Source organism: Mus musculus, chromosome 7, assembly GCF_000001635.26.
Source record: "Mus musculus strain C57BL/6J chromosome 7, GRCm38.p6 C57BL/6J".
NCBI lineage: Eukaryota > Metazoa > Chordata > Mammalia > Rodentia > Muridae > Mus > Mus musculus.
Genome location: NC_000073.6, coordinates 13,990,556 through 14,012,847, shown reverse-complemented (window position 1 = coordinate 14,012,847; position 22,292 = coordinate 13,990,556). Strand labels below are relative to the sequence as shown.

Genomic DNA, 22,292 nt, shown 5'->3' with positions numbered 1-22,292 from the left:
ATCCCAACTTGGCCTCTCTCCTTGTTTCTCTTCATTAGAAGACAACATTTTTAAAAAAGAACCTAAAAGACAATACAAAACGGGAAAACATGGGCTGGTTCCTTTTGGATTCCATCTGTGCCAAAAGCTCCTCCTGTAAGATAGACCCTGGAGTTGATCCTGTGCAACAGCACTCCGCATCCAAAAATGACTGGAAGAGAGCTTAACTCCCAGGAGTGCCAAAATACCTGTGAACATTGGTAAGACCACCATTTCTGCTCAAAATACTGATCCAAGAGGGACCCACACAGAGCCATCGTGACACAGAAACCAAGTAACAGCAAGGGGCAGGATCCATCCAGGTTCTGTCTGAGCCCAGAGCTGACCCTGTACCACAGCACTCCATAAACAAATTCTACCCAGAGAGAACTGGTCTTCCAGGAATACTGACACACAGACTTACAGGAGGGAAAAGCCACAGTCAGAGAGAGTAAGACCAGCTGGCACCAGAGATAACCAGATGGTGAGAGGCAAAGGAAAGTACATAAGAAACAGAAAGCAAGGCTATTTGGCATCATCAGAACCCAGTTCTCTCACCAAGGTAAGCCCTGGATATCCCAACATACTGGAAAACCAAGATCCTGATTGAAAATCACATCTCATGATGATGATAGAGAAGGACTTTATGAAGGATTTAAATAACTCCCTTAAAGAAATACAGGAGAACACAGGTAAACAGGTAGAAGCACTTAAACAGGAAACACAAAACCCCTTAAAGTATTATAGGGATACACATTCAAACAGGTGAAGTAACTTACAAAAATCATCCATGATCTAAAACTGGAAAGAGAAACAATAAAGAAATCACAAGGGGAGACATCTCTGGAGAAAGAAAACCTAGGAAAGAGATCAGGCGTCATAGATGCAAACATCACCAACAGAATGTAGAAAAAAGAGAGAACCCCAGGTGCCGAAGATGACATTGAATACATTGACCCAACAGTCAAAGAAAATACAAAATGCAAAAAGCTCCTAAACCCAAACATTCAGGAAATCCAGGACACATTGAGAAGAACAAACCTAAGGGTAATAGGTATAGAAGTGAGCGATGATTTCCAACTTAATAGACCAGTAAATATCTTCAACAAGATTATAGAAGAAAACTTCCCTAACCTAAAGAAATAGATGTCAAAGAAAATACATGAAACCTATAGAACTCCAAATAGATTAGACCAGAAAGTAAATTTCTCCTGTCATATAACAGTCAAAACCCCAAATGCAGAAAGCAAACAAAGAATATTAAGTGCCATAAGAGGAAAAAGTAAGTAATGTATAAAGGCAGACCTATCAGAATTAAACCAGACATTTCAACAGAGACTATAAAAGCTAGAAGATACTGGGCAGATTTCATACAGACCTTAAGAATATACAAATGCCAGCACAACTACTATATCCAGAAAAATTCACAATTACCATAAATGGAGAAACTAAGATATCCCATGACAAATCCAAATTTACACATCTTTCTGCTAAGACCTCTGGTCTGGTCAGCGTGACAGGCTGAAAAAGTGTGTAAGTACTCAGTGAGGAAAAGAGTTTCAAGGAAGCTCACTTCCTGGAGATTTGGCCTTCTCATTTACCCATATACTCATAGTCTATTCCCGCATTAGTCTGGTGTATGGATGTATGAGCTCTCTTTTAATATTTTATTATAAATGCCTTGTAAGATTAAATTCTATTATAGATAAGTCTCCCCATTGTTCCAAGGTCCCAGAAGCCTGCAAGCTTAAAATCAGAGCTTGAAATCTGGCAGGAATGCAGTAAGGAAGTTAACCTATTCAGTAACTAATTAAGCATTACAAAAGATGGAGCCAGTAGCTCAGAGCTGGTCTACCAAGGACAGTAGCAAATCTCACCCAAACAAGGGAATGCCATATTAGAGCTAGGGAATCCCACTGAGACAAAGATCTTCTCTACAGCCAGGTATTGCAAGCTTCACATTAGAAGCAAATTGGTAAATATTTCTGTAGACCCAGGAAATAGGGTGTTGGGTTATTGCAGTATTCATGAAAAGGTCTGGTAGTGCAGAACCCCTGGTGGTGGGTTTAACAATAGACAAGTTTACACCTGGTTCCTTTCTTTTGAGGCAGCAGCCTGGTCCCCACCTTCTTTTGATGTATACACTCCTTTTGTATTCCATCACTGTAACTTGGTGGATTGTATTTTGCCTGGTTTCTTGTTATTTCTTTGGTATAAAAAGTTTGAATGCTCAACCTGACACAATACATTCAGATTTTACACAGTCTTTCATGTTGGTCTGTCTGTCTCCCACGGATGCCTTGTCCACCTGCCCCAGAGACCCCTTCCACACAGACAAAGGAACCCTGAGGGTCTGTGGCATCTTTCCACAAATCCAGCCCTACAAAAGATAAGACCCAGCACTTTGCTGCATAGAGAAAATGCACCTTAGTGACAAAGACTACCTCGGAGAAAAGGCTGGAAAGAGTTTCCAAGCAAATGGTCCCAAGAAACAAATTGAAGTGGCCATTCTAATATTCTATTCTATTCTAATATTGAAGAAAATCAAATTTCAACCAAAATTTACCAAAAAGGATAAGGAAGGACACTTCATACTGGTTAAAGGAAAAATCTACCAAGCTGAACTCTCAATTCTGAAAAATCTATGCTCCAAATACAAGGGTACCCACAATATTTAAAAATATATATATATATTAAAGCTCAAAGCACATATTGGACCTCACAAAACAATAGTCAGAGACTTCAATACTGAACCATCATCAATGGACAGATTATGGAAACAGAAACTAAAAGAGAGACACATTGAAACTAACAGAACTTATGTACAAAATGGATTTGACATATCCAAATCTATAGAACAGATCATTCTAAAATGATTTAATGTACCTTGTTCTCAGCACCCCATGGTACCTTCTACAAAATTAACCATAGAATTGGTAACAAAACAGGCCTGATCAGATACAAGAAGATTAAAACAACCCTAGGTATCCTAATAGATCACCATGGACTAAGGCTGGTCTTCAATACGAACTAAAACAACAGAAAGCTCATATACACGTGGAAACTGAACAATAACCTGCTCATTGATAATTGGTCAAGGGAAAATAAAGAAAGAAATGAAATACTTTTTAGAATTTTATGAAAATAAAGACAGAGCATACCTAAAGTTTTGGGAAAAAATGAAAACAGTGCTAAGAGGAAAACATGTAGATCTGCTGGAGGAATTGCCAACTGGGACAACCACTGGAAATCAGTCTGGTGGTTCTCCTCAGAAAATTAGGCATACTATTCCTTGAGAACCCATCTATACCACCCCTGCATGTATACCCAGAAGATGCTCCAACATGTAATTAAGACACATGCTCCACTATGTTCATAGCAGCCATATTTATAATAGTCAGAACCTGGAAACAACCAGATGTCCCTCAACAGAGGAATAGATACAGAAAATGGGGAACATTTAGACAATGGAATACTAACCAGCCATTAAAAACAGTGACTTCATGAAATTCACAGGCAAACGGATGGAACTTGAAAATATCATCCTGAGTGAGGTAACTCAGTCTCAAAAGAGCACACACCATATATACTCACTGGTAAGTAGATATTAATCATCCCATATATTTTCACCATACACTACGCTATTGTGGATGCTGTGAAGTGCTTGCTGACAGAAACCTGATATGGTTGTCTCCTGAGAGGTTCTGCCAGAGCCTGACAAATACAGAGGCAAATGCTTGCAGCCAACCACTGGACTGAGCATTGTGTCCACAATGGTGGAGTTGGAGAAGGGTCTGAAGGAGCTGATCCAGTTTGCAGACTCATACAGGGAGCAACAGGGTCAACTGGCCAGACCCAGGAGCTCCCAGTGACTGGACTACAAACCAAAGTCTATACATGCATGGCTATTCCCACATATGTGGTAGATCATGGTCTTGTATATGTCAATGGGAAGAAATGCCCTTGGACCTGAGGCTGTTTGATGCCCCAGTGTAGGTGAATGCCAGGGCTGGAAGTCATGAGTATGTGGGTAGGGGAACACATTCATAGAGGCAAGGGCAGGAGGAATGGGATAGGGGGGTTCCAAAGGGGAAACCTGGAAAAAGAAAACACTTGAAATGCAAATAAAGAAAATATCTAATAAAAAAAATTAAAGATGAGAAGGCACATACCACTCACGGATTGGCAGAGTTAATATTATGAAAATGAGGAAATTAGCAAAGGAAATCTACAGACGCAATTTTTAAATTGCATTCCTTAAAAGAAATAATGCACTTTAAATTTACTTTACTTTCATGTGTGAGTGTTTGCATAAGTGATTGTGTACCTCATACATATTGAAGCCTGTAGAAGCCAGAATAGATCATAGAATTCCCTGGAACTTTAGTTACAGATTGTTGTGAGTGGCATATGGGAGAAAAGAATGGAACCTGAATCCTCTAGAAGAACAATTGCTTTTAACCACTGAGCCATATCATGCCTCTCTAATTTCAGGGTCTGTTTGTAAAATGAAAATCTTGTCCAGCAAGATATGCTTATGCCTTGAATTCTATGAAATACAGGTTTCCAACGGTCTAATCTCTTGGTTTTTCTGCTATCATAATCAGACCTGGTAGTTCAGAAGAGACAAATTTGTTAGAAAGGAATTCAAAATGATGCTCTATTTTCATCTGATTTATTCTGTAGTGTTAATGCCCATTATTTTCTCCAAAATGATATCTGGTGGAATATGAAAATAATGGGCCTAGTCTAATTTTTATCCACACAAAAAAATAATACCTTAGATATTGAGTACTGTTGTTTCCTAAAATTAGTACTGAAGACATTTTGAAAAGGTATATGGAAACTTTATACATTAGAAGCTTCCTAAAAGTAAATAAAAATTACTTCAGTGATGTTATGATATATGGGGAAGACAATGCCCCAACTAGAAATTATTCACTACCAAGTAAAATCTCCAGTAGCAAGAATTGGTAAAATCTTGTGAGTTGTTGGATAAATAAGTCTAATATGACCCCTAAACATTACAGGCTATTGTCAATGCTATTTATTGTTTATATCCATAACATGATGATAAGGTCCTCTTTCTGATGACATGAGGTAATTTATATCATTTGACATGGAGAAATTGAGCTGGTATCCAACCAGATGCTTCAGCTTTTTTTTTTTTTTGACAGAATACAAACGAGATTTAAAATGCTGCATTAAAAGCACCACAAATAAAACATTTGGGTACCTACAATGAATGTTCTATTTGGAAGACAACACTATAGAGAAGAATGCACAATGCTTGCTCACTCACCACTCTACTTGCTGTTTTTCATTATAAAGTATTCTTCATCATAGAGTGGCAGTTGTATCTTTGTGACTATAAGCCCAACTCTTGTGCTAATTAAAGTATATCAGAGTTTTGTTTAAAATACTTTAAACACCTGCAATAAACTACAGAATTTGCCAAGAATAGAGGTACTCTGGATAGCAATCAAAAGGTTTTAAATATGAATGCAATCCATAAGAACAATAACAACAATAACAGAACAATTTTCTTTCAAGAAAAATAGACCAATTGCTGCAAGTTATCATTATGTGAATATCTTATTTTGAAGGCTTAGTCACAGGTGCCTGTGGAATTTGCCACTGGGTTTCTGCTTCATGTTTGGAGAACCTTGGGAAAAGCAGTACTACCACAACAGAATGACATTTGTAGTGTAGAATACTGGAGTTAGAGACCTGAGGTTGATGGCTAAAATCACATTCCTGTGTATTGAACTGTTACATCTTAATTATTCATACAGCTCATTGTTCCAATAGCACAAAAATAGAGAACAGCATCTCAAGATTTATCTCATTCCAAGTTCAGTTCCAATGCTTAACCACTTTTTTTGCCGTTATTTTCTGGAGGCAAGTCCTTGTTTACAATCTGATGGCATTCACACTGTGATAGTTTCCAAAGATATTGTATGAAAAGGATGCTGAAGGTGATCACTATGAACCATATGGCCACATAAGGACTCTTGCATTCACCTATTCAGGCACACTTCCAAAGTATTACCAATAGTCCAGTTTTATTCCTGTCCAGGATGCTGTGTGCCCTAGATCCGATATAAGCACACATAAATATAAGGAGTAAGATTACAGTCAATAGACTCTGAAAATTGAAAATGGCAGGCATAGTGAGGTTGGTGCTGGTTCAGCCAGATCATCATTCTGGCCAGGGAAAAAGAGAAGGCCCAGATGCTTTATCTTTATTAATTGTCATTAATAGTGCTAGAAGGTACTGTACACACTACAGGAGAAGGAAAGACATCATCAGACTTACATAATGATGAACCTGTGATCTGCAACAGTGACTTATCTTCAAGACATATTGGTACAATAATGGCATAAGTGTTATGGGAATGACCAACAACTATTTCATTGAATTTAAATACAATTTCATGAGATTGAACCCACACCTGACAATGGTAATGAAGCCAAGACCCTTATGGTAAATAGATTCTACTAAATCAACATAGGAATAAAATGACTCAAAGGGAGACAACTCTGAAATAGAAATCCTAGTAAAGAAATCAAGAACCATAGATGCAAGCATAAGCAACAAAATGAAAGAGATTGAAGAGAGAATGTCAGTTGCAGAAGATTCCACAGAAAATATAGACACAACAAACAAAGAAAATGCAAAATGCATAAAGATCCTAACTCAAATCATCCAGGAAATCCAGGACACAGTGAGAAGACCAAACCTACAGATAATAGGTATAGATGAGAATAAAGATTTTCAATTTAAAGGGCTGGTAATTATCTTCAACAAAATTATAAAAGAAAACTTCTTTAACCTAAAGAAAGAGATGCCCATGAACATAAAAGAAGTCTACAGAACTCCAAATAGACTAGACCATAAAAGAAATTACTTCCAACACATAATAATCAGAACATCAAATGCACTAAACAAAGATAGAATGTTAAAAGCATAAGGGGAAAAGGTCAAGTACCTTATAAAGGCAGACCTATTAGAATTACACCAGACTTGTAACCAGAAACTATGAAAGCCAGAAGATCCTGGAAAGAGGTTATACAGACCCTAAGAGAACACAAATTCCAGCCCAGGCTACTATACCCAGAAAAACTCTCAGTTACCATGGAAGGAGATACCAAAGTATTCCATGACAAAAACAATTTCACACAATATCTTTCCATGAATCCAGCCCTCCAAAGGATAATAAAGGAAAAACACTATCACAGGAAGGATATATATAGAAAAAGCAAGAAAGTAATTCTTCAACAAACCTAAAAGATGATAGCTGCAAGAACAGAATTACAAATCTAACAACAAAAATAACAGGAATCAATAAAGACTTTTCCTTAATATCTCTTAATATCAATGGACTCAATTCCCCGACAAAAGACATAGACTAAAAGACTGGTCATGTATTCAAGACCCAACTTTTTGCTGCATGCAGGAGCCCCACCTCAGGCATAAAGGCAGACATTACCTCAGAGTAAAAGGCTGGAATACAATTTCCAAACAAATGGTCTGAGGAAACAAGCTGGAGTACCCATTCTAATATCAAATAAAATTGACTTCCAACTCACAGTTATCAAAAAAGACAAGGAGGGGCATCTGTGTTCTTTCCAGCTTCTGGCTATTATAAATAAGGTCGCTATGAACATAGTGGAGCATGTGTCCTTCTTACCAGATGCCCCTAAACAGAGGAATGGATACAAAAAATGTGATACATTTACACAATGGAGTACTACTCAGTATTATTAAAAAGAATGAATTTATGAATTTCCTAGGCAAGTGGTTGGACCTGGAGGGCATCATCCTGAGTGAGGTAACACAATCACAGAAGAACTCAAATGATATGTACTCACTGACAAGTGTATATTAGCCCAGAAAATTTGTATACCCGAGATATAAGATACAATTTGCAAAACACATGAAACTGAAGAAGAACGAAGACCAAAGTGTGGACACTTTGCCCCTTCTTAGAATTGGGAACAAAACACTCATGGAAGGAGTTACAGAGACAAAGTTTGGAGCTGAGACAAAAGGATGGACCATCTAGTGACTGCCATATCCTGGGATCCATCCCATAATCAGCCTCCAAACGCTGATACCATTGAATACACTAGCAAGATTTTGCTTAAAGGACCCTGATATAGCTGTCTCTTGTGAGATTATGCCGGGCCTAGCAAACACATAAGTGGATGCTCATAGTCAGCTATTGGATGGATCACAGGGCCCCCAATGGAGGATTTAGAGAAAGAATTCAAGGAGCTAAAGAGATCTGCAATCCTAAAAGTGCAACAACATTATGAACTAACCAGTACCCCGGAGCTCTTGACTCTAGCTGCATATGTATCAAAAGATGGCCTAGTCGGCCATCAATGGAAAGAGAGGCCCATTGGACATGCAAACTTTATATGCCCCAGTACAGGGGAACACCAGGGCCAAAAAGTGGGAGTGGGTGGGTAGGAGATTGGGGGGGGGATGGTATGGGGGACTTTTGGGATAGCATTGGAAATGTAATTGAGGAAAATACCTAATTAAAAAAAAGACAAGGAGGGCATTTCATAGTCATCAAAGGTAAAATCTTCCAAGATGAACTCTCAATTCTGAATATCTATGCTCCAAATGCAAGGGCAGCCACATTCATTAAGAAAACTATAATAAAGATCAAAGCACCTATTGCACCTCAAACAATAATATTGGGGGGACTTCAACACCCGACTCTCATCAATGGACAGATCATGGAAAGAGAAACTAATCAGAAACATTGAAACTAACAGAAGTTATGAAACAAATGGATTTAACAGATATCTACAGAACATTTGATCCTAAAACAAAAGAATATACCTTCTTCTCAGCATCTCATGGTATCTTCTCCAAAACTGACCATATAATTGGTCACAAAACAGGCCTCAAAAGATACAAAATATTGAAATTATCCTATCAAACTACTATGGACTAAGGCTGACCTTCAATAAAAACATAATAGTAGAAAGCCAATATTCACAACGAAGCAGAACAACACTCTGTTCAAGGATAACTTGGTCAAGGAAGAAATAAGGAAAGAAATTAAAGTCTTTTTGGAGGTTTTTTATTTAGATATTTTCTTCATTTACATTTCAATTGGTATCCTGAAAGTCTACTATACAGTACCCCTGATCTGATCCTCAAACCACCCACTCCATATTCCTGGCCCTGACATTCCCATGTACTGGGGCATATGATCTTTGCAAGACCGAGGACCTCTCCTCCCATTGATGGCATATTAGGCCATTCTTTGCTACATATGCAACTAGAGACCCTGCGCAAGGGGGCACTGGTTAGTTCACATTGTTGTTCCTCCTATAGGGTAGAATACCCCTTTAGCTCCTTGGGTACTTTCTCTAGCTCCTTCATTGGGGCCCCTGTGTTCCATCCAATAGATGACTGTGAGCATCCCCTGCTGTATTTGCCAGGGACTGGCATAGCTTCACAAGAGACACATATATCAGGGTCCTGTCAGCAAAATCTTTCTGACATACTCAATAGCATCTGGGTTTGGTGGTTGTTTATGTGATAGGTCCCCATGTGAGACAGTCTCTGGATGGTCCTTACTTATGTCTAAGCTCTGAACTTTGTCTGTGTAACTCCTTCCATGAGTATTTTGCTGCCGAATCTAAGAAAGAAGGAAGTATCTACATTTTGGTCTTCCTTTTTCTAGAGTTTCATCAGTTTTGTGAATGATATCTTGGGTATTCTAAGTTTCTGGGCTAATATCTGCTTATCAGTGAGTGCATATCATGTGCTTTCTTTTGTGATTGGGTTACTTCAATCAGGATACTCCAGACACGTCCATTTGCCTAAGAATTTCATAAATTCATTGTTCTCAATAGCTGAGTAGTACTCCATTGTGTAAATGTACCACATTTTCTGTATCTATTCACCTATTGACGGAAATCTGGGTTCTTTCCAGCTTCTGGCTATTATAAATAAAGCCGCTATTAACATAGTAGAATATGTTTCCTTATTATAAATTGGAACATCTTCTGGGTATATGCTCAGAAGCGGTATTGATAGATTTTTTGTTTGTACTATGTCCAAATTTCTGAGGAACCACCAAACTGATTTCTAGAGTGGTTGTACCAGCTTGCTATCCCACCAACAATGGAGAAGTGCTCCTCTTTCTCCACATCCTCATCAGAATCTGCTGTCACCTGAGATTTTGATCATTAGAGTTTAATGAAAATGAAGCCACAACATACCCAAACTTACTGGACATAATTGAAGACATCCTAAGAGGAAAATCATAGCTCTGAGTGCCACTAAAAATAAACTAGAGAGAGCATACACTAACACCTTGACAGCACACCTAAAAGCTTTAGAACAAAAGGAAGCAAATTCACAAAGGAAGAATAGACTGCAGGAAATAACCAAACTCATCATTGAAATCAACGAAGTGGAAACAAAAAGAACTATACAAAAAATAAACCAAACTAGGAGCTGGTTCTTTAAGAAAATCAACAAAATAGATAAACCCTTAGCCAGACTAATTAGAGAGCACAGGCAGTACCCTATTTAACAAATTCAGAAATGAAAAAGGAGATATAACAACAGAACCTGAGGAAATACAAAGCATCATCAGATCCTAGTATAAAAGTCTATACTCAACAAAACTAAAAAACCTGGATGAAATGACAAAATTCCTAGACAGATACCAGGCAACCAAGTTAAATCACGATCAGATTAACAATCTACCCAAGTCCCATATTCCCTAAAGAAATAGAAGCACTCATTAATAGTCTCCCCCCCCCAAAAAAAAGGGCCAGGAACAGATGGGTTTAGTTCACTGTTCTATCAGACCTTCAAAGGAGACATAATTCCATTACTCCTCAAACTATTCCACAAATTAGAAATAGAAGGTACTCTACCCAATAAGAGATCTTCAGATCAATTTCCCTTAGTAATATCGATGCAAAAAAATCAATAAAATTTGCACAAACCAAATTCAAGAACACATCAAAACGATCATCCTTCATGATCAAGCAAGCATCATCCCAGGAATGAAGGGATTGTTTAATATATGAAAACTCATCAACATAATCCACTATCTAAACAAACTCAAAGCCAAAAATCACACGATCATCTCATTGGATGCCGAGAAAGCATTTGACAAAATCCAGCACACAACATGGAAATCAGGAAATCATGAGTAATTCAAGGCCCATAATTAAACATAATAAAAGCAATATACAGTAAACCAGTAGCCAAGATCAAAATAATGCAGAGAAGCTGGAAGCAATCCCACTAAAAGCAGGGACTAGACAAGGCTGCCCACTCTCTCCTTACCTGTTCAACACAGTACTTGAAGTCCTAGCCAGAACAATTAGAGAACAAAAGGAGATCAAGGGGATTCAAATTGGAAAGGAGGAAGTCACAATATCACTATTTGCAGATGATATTATAGTATATATAAATGACCCTTAAAATTACACCAGAGAGTTCCTATATCTGATAAACAGCTTCAGTGCAGCAGCTGGATAAAAAAAAATTAACTCAAACAAATCAGTGGCCTTTCCCTAGACAAAGGATAAACAGGGTGAGAATGAAATTAGGGAGACAATCCCCTTCAAAATAGTCATAAATAATATAAAATACCTTATGTATGACTCCAACTAAGGAAGTGAAAGATTGGTATGATAAGAACTTCAAGTATCTGAACAAAGATATCGAAGATCTCAGAAGATGGAAAGATCTCTCATGCTCATGGATTGGCAGGATTAATATAGTCAAAATGGATATCTTGCCAAAAACAATGTACAGATTCAATTTAATCTCTGTCAAAATTCCAACTCAATTATTCACAGAATTAGAAAGGGCTATTTGCAAATTCATCTACAATCACAAAAAACCTTGGATAGCAAAAAACTATTCTCAGCCATGAAATAACCACGGGTAGAATCACCATGACTGACCACAACCTGTACTACAGAGCAATTGTGATAAAAAAGAAAGAAAGAAAGAAAGGAAGGAAGGAAGGAAGGAAGGAAGGAAGGAAGAAAGAAAGAAAGAAAGAAAGAAAGAAAGAAAGAAAGAAAGAAAGAAAGAAAGAAGAAAGAAAGATAAACTGCATGGTACTGGTACAGTGACAGACAGGTAGGTCAATGGAATAGAATTGAACACCAAGAAATGAACCCACACACCTATGGTCACTTGACAAGGGAGCTAAAACGATCCAGTGGAAAAAAAGACAGCATTTTCAACAAATGGTGCTGTGTCTACTGGCAGTTATCATGTTGAAAAATGAAAATTGATCCATTCTTATCTCTTTGTACTAAGCTCAAGTCTAAGTGTATCAAGGAACTCTCATATAAAATGAGAGACACTGAAACTTATAGAGGAAAAAGTAAGGAAAAGCCTAAACGTTACGGGCACAGGGGAAAAAATCCTGAACAAAACAGCAAAGCCATGTGCTGTAAGACCAAGAATTGACAAATAAAATTGCAAAGATTCTGTAAGGCAAAAAACACTGTCAATAAGACAAAAAGGCGACCAAGAGATTAGGAAAGTATCTTTACCAATCTTAAATGAGATAGGGTACTAATATTCAATGTATATAGAGAACTAAAAAAGATAGCCTCCAGAAAATAAAATAACCCCATTTAAAAATGGGACACCGTAATGAAGAAAAAATTCTCAACTGAGGAATATCGAATGGCTGAGAAGCACTTGAAAAACATGTTCAACATCCTTAATCATCAGGGAAATGCAAATCAAAAAACGGTGAGATTCAACCTCACACCTGTCAGAATGGCTAAGATCAAAAATTCATGTGACAGCAGATGCTGGCCAGAATGTGGAGAAAATGGAACACTCCTCTATTTTTGGTGGGATTGTAAGCATGTACAACCACTCTGGAAATTATTCTGGTGGTTCCTCAGAAAATTGGACATAGTACTTATGGAGGATCCAGCAATAACCTTCTTGGACATATATCCAGAAGATGTTCCAACTGGTAATAGTGACACATGTTCCACTATGTTCATAGCAGCCTTACTTATATTAGCCAGAAGCTGGAAAGAACCCATTTGTCCCTCAACAGAGGAATGGATACAGAAAATGTGGTACAATTACACAATGGAGTACTACTCAGATATTAAAAACAATAAATTTATGAAATTCGTAGGCAAACGGATGGATCTGGAGGATATCATCCTAGTGAGGTAACCAAATCCCCAAAATTCACATGATATGGACTCACTGATACTTGGATATTAGCCCAGAAACTTAGAATACCCAAGATACATTTTGCAAAAATCAAGAAATTATAGAAGAAGGAAGACCAACGTGTGATTTCGTCATTTCTCTTTAGAATAGGGAACAAAATACCCATGGAAGGAGTTACAGAGACAAAGTTTGTAGCTGAGACCAAAAGATGGACATCCTGAGACTGCCCCATGCAGGGATCCATCCTATAATGGGGCACCAAACACACACACTATTGCATATGCCAGCAAGATTTTGCTGAATGGACCCTGATATAGGTGTTTCTTGTGAGGCTATGCTAGTGCCCGACAAATATAGAAGTGGATGCTCACAGTCATCTATTGGATTGAACACAGAGCCCCCAATGGAGGATATAGAGAAAGTACCCAAGGAGCTGAGGGGGTCTGCAACCCTATGGTTGGAACAACAATATGAACTAACCAGTACCGCCAGAGCTCGTGTCTTTTGCTGCAAATTAAAGCAGGAGATGGCCTAGTCAGGCATCATTGGGAAGAGAGAGCCCTTGATCTTGCAAACTTTATATGCCCTAGTACAGGGTAATATCAGGGCTAAGAAGTGGGAGTGAGTGGGTAGAGGAGCAGGGCAGGGGGATTGTATAGGGGACTTTAGGGATAGCATTTGAAATATAATTGAAGAAAATATCTAATAAAAATTACGAAAAATACTGACCTTCACCTCTGGCCAGGTTTATTTCTTCACAAGGGAAGAAATAAAAATGTATAAGAACTAAAATATACCTTCTTAATTGGTCAAAAACTTTAGCAAGTAAGGTAATAAAAATTAAACTATTTTGAGATTTAATCTACTCTAGTCAGAAATAATATGACCAAACAAAAAACTTACAACAGATGCAGGTGAGATAAATGATTGTAATAATTTGGTAAACGGTGACCCTCACGATCTTAAATGCATTTCAATCAGATGAAGTCACTCTGAAAATCAGTGTGAAATGTGTATCATATGGCACGTATACAATATTCCTTGACAAATGTGAAAGGACTTGATATATTACTCTACAAATAGTTTCTCAGCCATGTTTATTACTGTTCTAGTCATAATAACTAGAAAACAAAAACAACTTAAATATACTTCAACTAATAAATGACTAATGAAACTGTGGTTCATATGTACAATGAAAATCTACTTAGCTGTGGAGATAAATGACATCATGAAATTTTTAGGCAAACAGGTGGATCTAGAAGAGATTTGTGTGTTCTGGCTTTGAATCTGTAATTGTGTGCTTATAATTTGTAGTAACCACAGTAACCAGGAAAGTTAAAAGTTATCATTTGGGAGAGAAATTCTAGACACTGAAATAGCACACAGGTGTTACAAAGGGAAAAATGGGGAAAATAGGATGGAGTGTATTTTGGACACAGGACACAGGTTTAATGCACAGTAATTGAAGTGACAAAGGGATAAATAATTCCATGGATGTTTAAAAAAACATAGAAAATCATATTATCCAGTATTTATCTAAAATCACATATAATAAATATATATATGTGAAACATTAATATGTAGTTTAAAGAAATTTTGTCATTTGAAATGATAATGTTCTCCACAAGAACTGTGGACTATATATCAAAATCCCAATATCATGCATGAGAAATATTCTCTAAAGTAGTTAGGAAAATTGAGAATCCCCCCAAAAAACATCAGCTATTGATGCCCTTGGTTGCCTCCCAGAACTTGGAGATACACTTCCGACACAAAATTTGGAGGAACTGAGCTAAAATTGCTTGGAAATTTCTTGCAAGTGAAATAGTTTTCATAAAGTAAGACCTTGCTCATTCTGCCAGGGAGAGGAACAATCACTCAAACTATGCAGGTATGAAGCCTGTGAGCCAGAAGAATGACTTGACTGGCAAGACATCCAAAGGAGCAAAACAGTGGCACTTTTATCTTGGAGGGAACAAAGGCTATATATTTAGACCTTAAGCCTATTCAAAAAAGGGGAGCCATGTCTGGTATTATAAACAACCAGGTGGGAATGGAAAAAGCAAAACCCCATGAGTCTCCTTACAAACAGTTCCCTAAACCAGTGTAATTTCCAACTGTTTTCTAAGTACTTGACCTTATACCCACAGGTAAATGCAGTTCTCTCCCCTTGTCAAATATACTTCTTTTTCAACATATGGTTACTCTGGCAAAGATGCAAAATGAGCCAAACTGTAGATAATAACAGAAAGGTACACACCCCCAACTGATATATCTGAAATAAATTCTTACAACCTAAGAGGCTCAGAGAAAAAGTCATAGAAGAGGATATAGAATTCTCCTAAAGGCCCAAGGTTCCTTTTGATAGAATATGTCTCTCTTAGACACAACAGGAAAATAGACACATGAACTTTTAACAGTATAGTTACCCAAACAAACCAGCATAATCGCACTAGTAGGTATACTAAAGAGGCCAGGGAAAATTCTATATTATTTTTTTTTAATGCGTCAACATGTTCTCTCTTTATTCAGGAATGTTGTATCTACTTTTTCATTTGTAGAGTTATTTAACACTCCTTACATTACTTTGGAATCTTTTTAAAAAAGAATTTTAAGAGGAAGTGTTGTTGGAAAAATGGTTCAGCTGTCGAGAAAGCAGAGGACCTGGGATCAATGCCCAGCACCGATGTCTGCAAGTTCTCCCTGACTGTAATTGCAGCTTCTCCAGTTCTGACATTCTCTTCTGGACTCCTTGGGCATCCACAGTGACATACACATACCTGCACACACATAGATGTACTTGAAAAATAAATCTATTATTTATTAAAAAGAAGGTTGTCCCAAGCTAGTGTCTCGCCAGCAAGAACACACTCAGACAAACGGATTATTCTACAGCAAAGCTTTACTGCTTCATCAGAAGAAAGACCCTGAACCCGAAAATGGTGGTGCTTATATACTCCTCTGCGCGGCGTGTCAGCACCTGATTTGTTGCTTGCCCATCGCCTCATTGCTATGCCCTGGGATAGGCAGTGACTTGGCACGAATTTACTCTTGCACTTGTGCACATTACTTGTTTTCCAGTTAGGCACAGCAGAGGCCAGCAGCATCTTGGTTTTTTTTTTTTTCCATTTTTATTAGGTATTTAGCTCATTTACAATTCCAATGCTATACCAAAAGTCCCCCAGACCCACCCACCCCCACTCCCCTACCCACCCACTCCCCCTTTTTGGCCCTGGCATTCCACTGTACTGGGGCATATAAAGTTTGCATGTCCAATGGGCCTCTCTTTCCAGTGATGGCCGACTAGGCCATCTTTGATACATATGCAGCTAGAGTCAAGAGCTCCGGGGTACTGGATAGTTCATAATGTTGTTCCACCTATAGGGTTGCAGATCCCTTTAGCTCCTTGGCTACTTTCTCTAGCTCCTCCATTGGGAGCCCTGTGATCCATCCATTAGCTGACTGTGAGCATCCACTTCTATGTTTGCTGGGCCCCGGCATAGTCTCACAAGAAACAGCTACATCTGGGTCCTTTTGATAAAATCTCGTTAGTATATACAATGGTGTCAGCGTTTGGATGCTGATTATGGGGTGGATCCCTGGATATGGCAGTCTCTACATGGTCCATCCTTTCATCTCAGCTCCAAACTTTGTCTCTGTAACTCCTTCCATGGGTGTTTTGTTCCCAATTCTAAGGAGGGGCATAGTGTCCACACTTCAGTCTTCATTCTTCTTGAGTTTCATGTGTTTAGCAAATTGTATCTTATATCTTGGGTATCCTAGGTTTGGGGCTAATATCCACTTATCAGTGAGTTCATATTGTGTGAGTTTCTTTGTGAATGTGTTACCTCACTCAGGATGATGCCCTCCAGGTCCATCCATTTGGCTAGGAATTTCATAAATTCATTCATTTTAATAGCTGAGTAGTACTCCATTGTGTAGATGTACCACATTTTCTGTATCCATTCCTCTGCTGAGGGGCGTCTGGGTTCTTTCCAGCTTCTGGCTATTATAAATAAGGCTGCTATGAACATAGTGGAACATGTGTCCTCCTTACCAGTTGGGGCATCTTCTGGATATATGCCCAGGAGAGGTATTGCTGGATCCTCCGGTAGTATTATGTCCAATTTCCTGAGGAACCACCAGACTGATTTCTAGAGTGGTTGTACAAGCTTGCAATCCCACCAACAAGGAGGAGTGTTCCTCTTTCTCCACATCCACGCCAGCATCTGCTGTCACCTGAATTTTTGATCTTAGCCATTCTGAATGGTGTGAGGTGGAATCTCAGGGTTGTTTTGATTTGCATTTCACTGATGATTAAGGATGTTGAACATTTTTTCAGGTGCTTCTCTGCCATTCGGTATTCCTCAGGTGAGAATTCTTTGTTCAGTTCTGAGCCCCATTTTTTAATGGGGTTATTTGATTTTCTGAAGTCCACCTTCTTGAGTTCTTTATATATGTTGGATATTAGACCCCTATCTGATTTAGGATAGGTAAAGATCCTTTCTCAATCTTTTGGTGGTCTTTTTGTCTTATTGACGGTGTCTTTTGCCTTGCAGAAACTTTGGAGTTTCATTAGGTCCCATTTGTCAATTCTCAATCTTACAGTACAAGCCATTGCTCTTCTGTGCAGGAATTTTTCCCCTGTGCCCATATCTTCAAGGCTTTTCCCCACTTTCTCCTCTATAAGTTTCAGTGTCTCTGGTTTTATGTGAAGTTCCTTGATTCACTTAGATTTGACCTTAGTACAAAGAGATAAGTATGGATTGATTCGCATTCTTCTACACGATAACAACCAGTTGTGCCAGCACCAATTGTTGAAAATGCTGTCTTTCTTCCACTGGATGGTTTTAGCTCCCTTGTCGAAGATCAAGTGACCATAGGTGTGTGGGTTCATTTCTGGGTCTTCAATTCTATTCCACTGGTCTACTTGTCTGTCTCTATACCAGTACCATGCAGTTTTTATCACAATTGCTCTGTAGTAAAGCTTTAGGTCAGGCATGGTGATTCCACCAGAAGTTCTTTTATCCTTGAGAAGACTTTTTGCTATCCTAGGTTTTTTGTTATTCCAGATGAATTTGCAAATTGCTCCTTCTAATTCGTTGAAGAATTGAGTTGGAATTTTGATGGAGATTGCATTGAATCTGTAGATTGCTTTTGGCAAGATATCCATTTTTACAATGTTGATCCTGCCAATCCATGAGCATGGGAGATCTTTCCATCTTCTGAGATCTTCTTTAATTTCTTTCTTCAGAGATTTGAAGTTTTTATCATACAGATCTTTCACTTCCTTAGTTAGAGTCACGCCAAGATATTTTATATTATTTGTGACTATTGAGAAGGGTGTTGTTTCCCTAATTTCTTTCTCAGCCTGTTTATTCTTTGTATAGAGAAAGGCCATTGACTTGTTTGAGTTAATTTTATATCCAGCTACTTCACCGAAGCTGTTTATCAGGTTTAGGAGTTCTCTGGTGGAATATTTAGGGTCACTTATATATACTATCATATCATCTGCAAAAAGTGATATTTTGACTTCCTCTTTTCCAATTTGTATCCCCTTGATCTCCTTTTGTTGTCGAATTGCTCTGGCTAATACTTCAAGTACTATGTTGAAAAGGTAGGGAGAAAGTGGGCAGCCTTGTCTAGTCCCTGATTTTAGTGAGATTGCTTCCAGCTTCTCTCCATTTACTTTGATGTTGGCTACTGGTTTGCTGTAGATTGCTTTTATCATGTTTAGGTATGGGCCTTGAATTCCTGATCTTTCCAAAACTTTTATCATGAATGGGTGTTGGATCTTGTCAAATGCTTTTTCTGCATCTAACAAGATGATCATGTGGTTTTTGTCTTTGAGTTTGTTTATATAATGGATTACATTGATGGATTTTCGTATATTAAACCATCCCTGCATCCCTGGAATAAAACCTACTTGGTCAGGATGGATGATTGCTTTAATGTGTTCTTGGATTCGGTTAGGGAGAACTTTATTGAGGATTTTTGCATCGATATTCATAAGAGAAATTGGTCTGAAGTTCTCTATCTTTGTTGGGTCTTTCTGTGGTTTAGGTATCAGAGTAATAGTGGCTTCATATGATGAGTTGGCTAGAGTACCTTCTACTTCTATTTTGTGAAATAGTTTGTGCAGAAATGGAATTAGATCTTCTTTGAAGGTCTGATAGAACTCTGCACTAAACCTGTCTGGTCCTGGGCTTTTTTTGGCTGGGAGACTGTTAATAACTGCTTCTATTTCTTTAGGTGATATGGGACTGTTTAGATGGTCAACTTGATCCTGATTCAACTTTGGTACCTGGTATCTGTCCGGAAATTTGTCCATTTCGTCCAGGTTTTTCAGTTTTGTTGAGTATAGCCTTTTGTAGAAGGATCTGATGGTGTTTTGGATTTCTTCAGAATCTTTTGTTATGTCTCCCTTTTCATTTCTGACTTTGTTAATTAGGATTTTGTCCCTGTGCCCTTTAATGAGTCTAGCTAAGGGTTTATCTATCTTGTTGATTTTCTCAAAGAACCAACTCCTCGTTTGGTTAATTCTTTGAATAGTTATTCTTGTTTCCACTTGGTTGATTTCACCCCTGAGTTTGATTATTTCCTGCCGTCTACTCCTCTTGGGTGAATTTGCTTCCTGTTTTTCTAGAGCTTTTAGATGTGTTGTCAAGCTGCTAGTATGTGCTCTCTCCCGTTTCTTCTTGGAGGCACTCAGAGCTATGAGTTTCCCTCTTAGAAATGCTTTCATTGTGTCCCATAGGTTTGGGTATGTTGTGGCTTCATTTTCATTAAACTCTAAAAAGTCTTTAATTTCTTTCTTTATTCCTTCCTTGACCAAGGTATCATTGAGAAGAGTGTTGTTCAGTTTCCACGTGAATGTTGGCTTTCCATTATTTATGTTGTTATTGAAGATCAGTCTTAGGCCATGGTGGTCTGATAGGATGCATGGGACAATTTCAATATTTTTGTATCTGTTGAGGCCTGTTTTGTGACCAATTATATGGTCAATTTTGGAGAAGGTCCCGTGAGGTGCTGAGAAGAAGGTATATCCTTTTGTTTTAGGATAAAATGTTCTGTAGATATCTGTCAGGTCCATTTGTTTCATAACTTCTGTTAGTTTCACTGTGTCCCTGTTTAGTTTCTGTTTCCACGATCTGTCCATTGATGAAAGTGGTGTGTTGAAGTCTCCCACTATTATTGTGTGAGGTGCAATGTGTGCTTTGAGCTTTACTAAAGTGTCTTTAATGAATGTGGCTGCCCTTGCATTTGGTGCGTAGATATTCAGAATTGAGAGTTCCTCTTGGAGGATTTTACCTTTGATGAGTATGAAGTGTCCCTCGTTGTCTTTTTTGATAACTTTGGGTTGGAAGTCGATTTTATCCGATATTAAAATGGCTACTCCAGCTTGTTTCTTCAGACCATTTGCTTGGAAAATTGTTTTCCAGCCTTTCACTCTGAGGTAGTGTCTTTCTCTTTTCCCTGAGATGAGTTTCCTGTAAGCAGCAGAATGGTGGGTCCTGTTTGTGTAGCCAGTCTGTTAGTCTATGTCTTTTTATTGGGGAATTGAGTCCATTGATATTAAGAGATATTAAGGAAAAGTAATTGTTGCTTCCTTTTATTTTTGTTGTTAGAGTTGACATTCTGTTCTTGTGGCTCTCTTCTTTTTGGTTTGTTGAGGGATTACTTTCGTGGTTGTTCTAGGGCGTGATTTCCGTCCTTGTATTGCTTCTTTTCTGTTATTATCCTTTGAAGGGCTGGATTCGTGGAAAGATATTGTGTGAATTTGGTTTTGTCGTGGAATACTTTGGTTTCTCCATCTATGGTAATTGAGAGTTTGGCCGGGTATAGTAGCCTGGGCTGGCATTTGTGTTCTCTTAGTGTCTGTATAACATCTGTCCAGGCTCTTCTGGCTGTCATAGTCTCAAGTGAAAAGTCTGGTGTAATTCTGATAGGCCTTCCTTTATATGTTACTTGACCTTTCTCCCTTACTGCTTTTAATATTCTATCTTTATTTAGTGCATTTGTTGTTCTGATTATTATGTGTCGGGAGGAATTTCTTTTCTGGTCCAGTCTATTTGGAGTTCTGTAGGCTTCTTGTATGATCATGGGCATTTCTTTCTTTATGTTTGGGAAGTTTTCTTCTATTATTTTGTTGAAGATATTAGCTGGCCCTTTAAGTTGAAAATCTTCATTCTCATCAATTCCTATTATCCGTAGGTTTGGTCTTCTCATTGTGTCCTGGATTTCCTGGGTGTTTTGAGTTAGGATCCTTTTGCATTTTGTATTTTCTTTGACTGTTGTGTCGATGTTCTCTATGGAATCTTCTGCACCTGAGATTCTCTCTTCCATTTCTTGTATTCTGTTGCTGATGCTCACATCTATGTTTCTAGATCTCTTTCCTAGAGTTTCTATCTCCAGCGTTGCCTCACTTTGGGTTTTCTTTATTGTATCTACTTCGCTTTTTAGTTCTAGTATGGTTTTGTTCATTTCCATTACCTGTTTGGATGTGTTTTCCTGTTTTACTTTAATGACTTTACCTGTTTGGCTGTGTTTTCCTGCTTTTCTTTAAGGGCCTTTAACTCTTTAGCAGTGCTCTCCTGTAATTCTTTAAGTGACTTATGAAAGTCCTTCTTGATGTCCTCTATCATCATCATGAGAAATGTTTTTAAATCTGGGTCTAGATTTTCGGTTGTGTTGGGGTGCCCAGGACTAGGTGGGGTGGGAGTGCTGCGTTCTGATGATGGTGAGTGGTCTTGATTTCTGTTAGTAGGATTCTTACGTTTGCCTTTCGCCATCTGGTAATCTCTGAAGCTAGCTGTTTTAGTTGTCACTGTTAAGAGCTTGTTCTTCAGGTGACTCTGTTAGCCTCTATAAGCAGACCTGGAGGGTAGCACTTTCCTTAGTTTCAGTGGGCAGAGTATTCTCTGCAGGTAAGCTCTCTTCTTGCAGGGAAGGTACCCAGATATTTGGTGTTCGAACCAGACTCCTGGCAGAAGTTGTGTTCCACTCACTAGAGGTCTTTAGGATCCCGTGTGGAATCCTGTGTGGACCCTTGCAGGTG

At 38.3% G+C, this 22,292-nt stretch overlaps 1 pseudogene; it reads right to left on the bottom strand.

The window, feature by feature from the left end:
- Nucleotides 1-5,887: 5,887 nt before the first annotated feature.
- Nucleotides 5,888-6,190, bottom strand: Tmem167-ps3 (annotated as a pseudogene).
- Between the last annotated feature and the right edge of the window lie 16,102 nt (nt 6,191-22,292).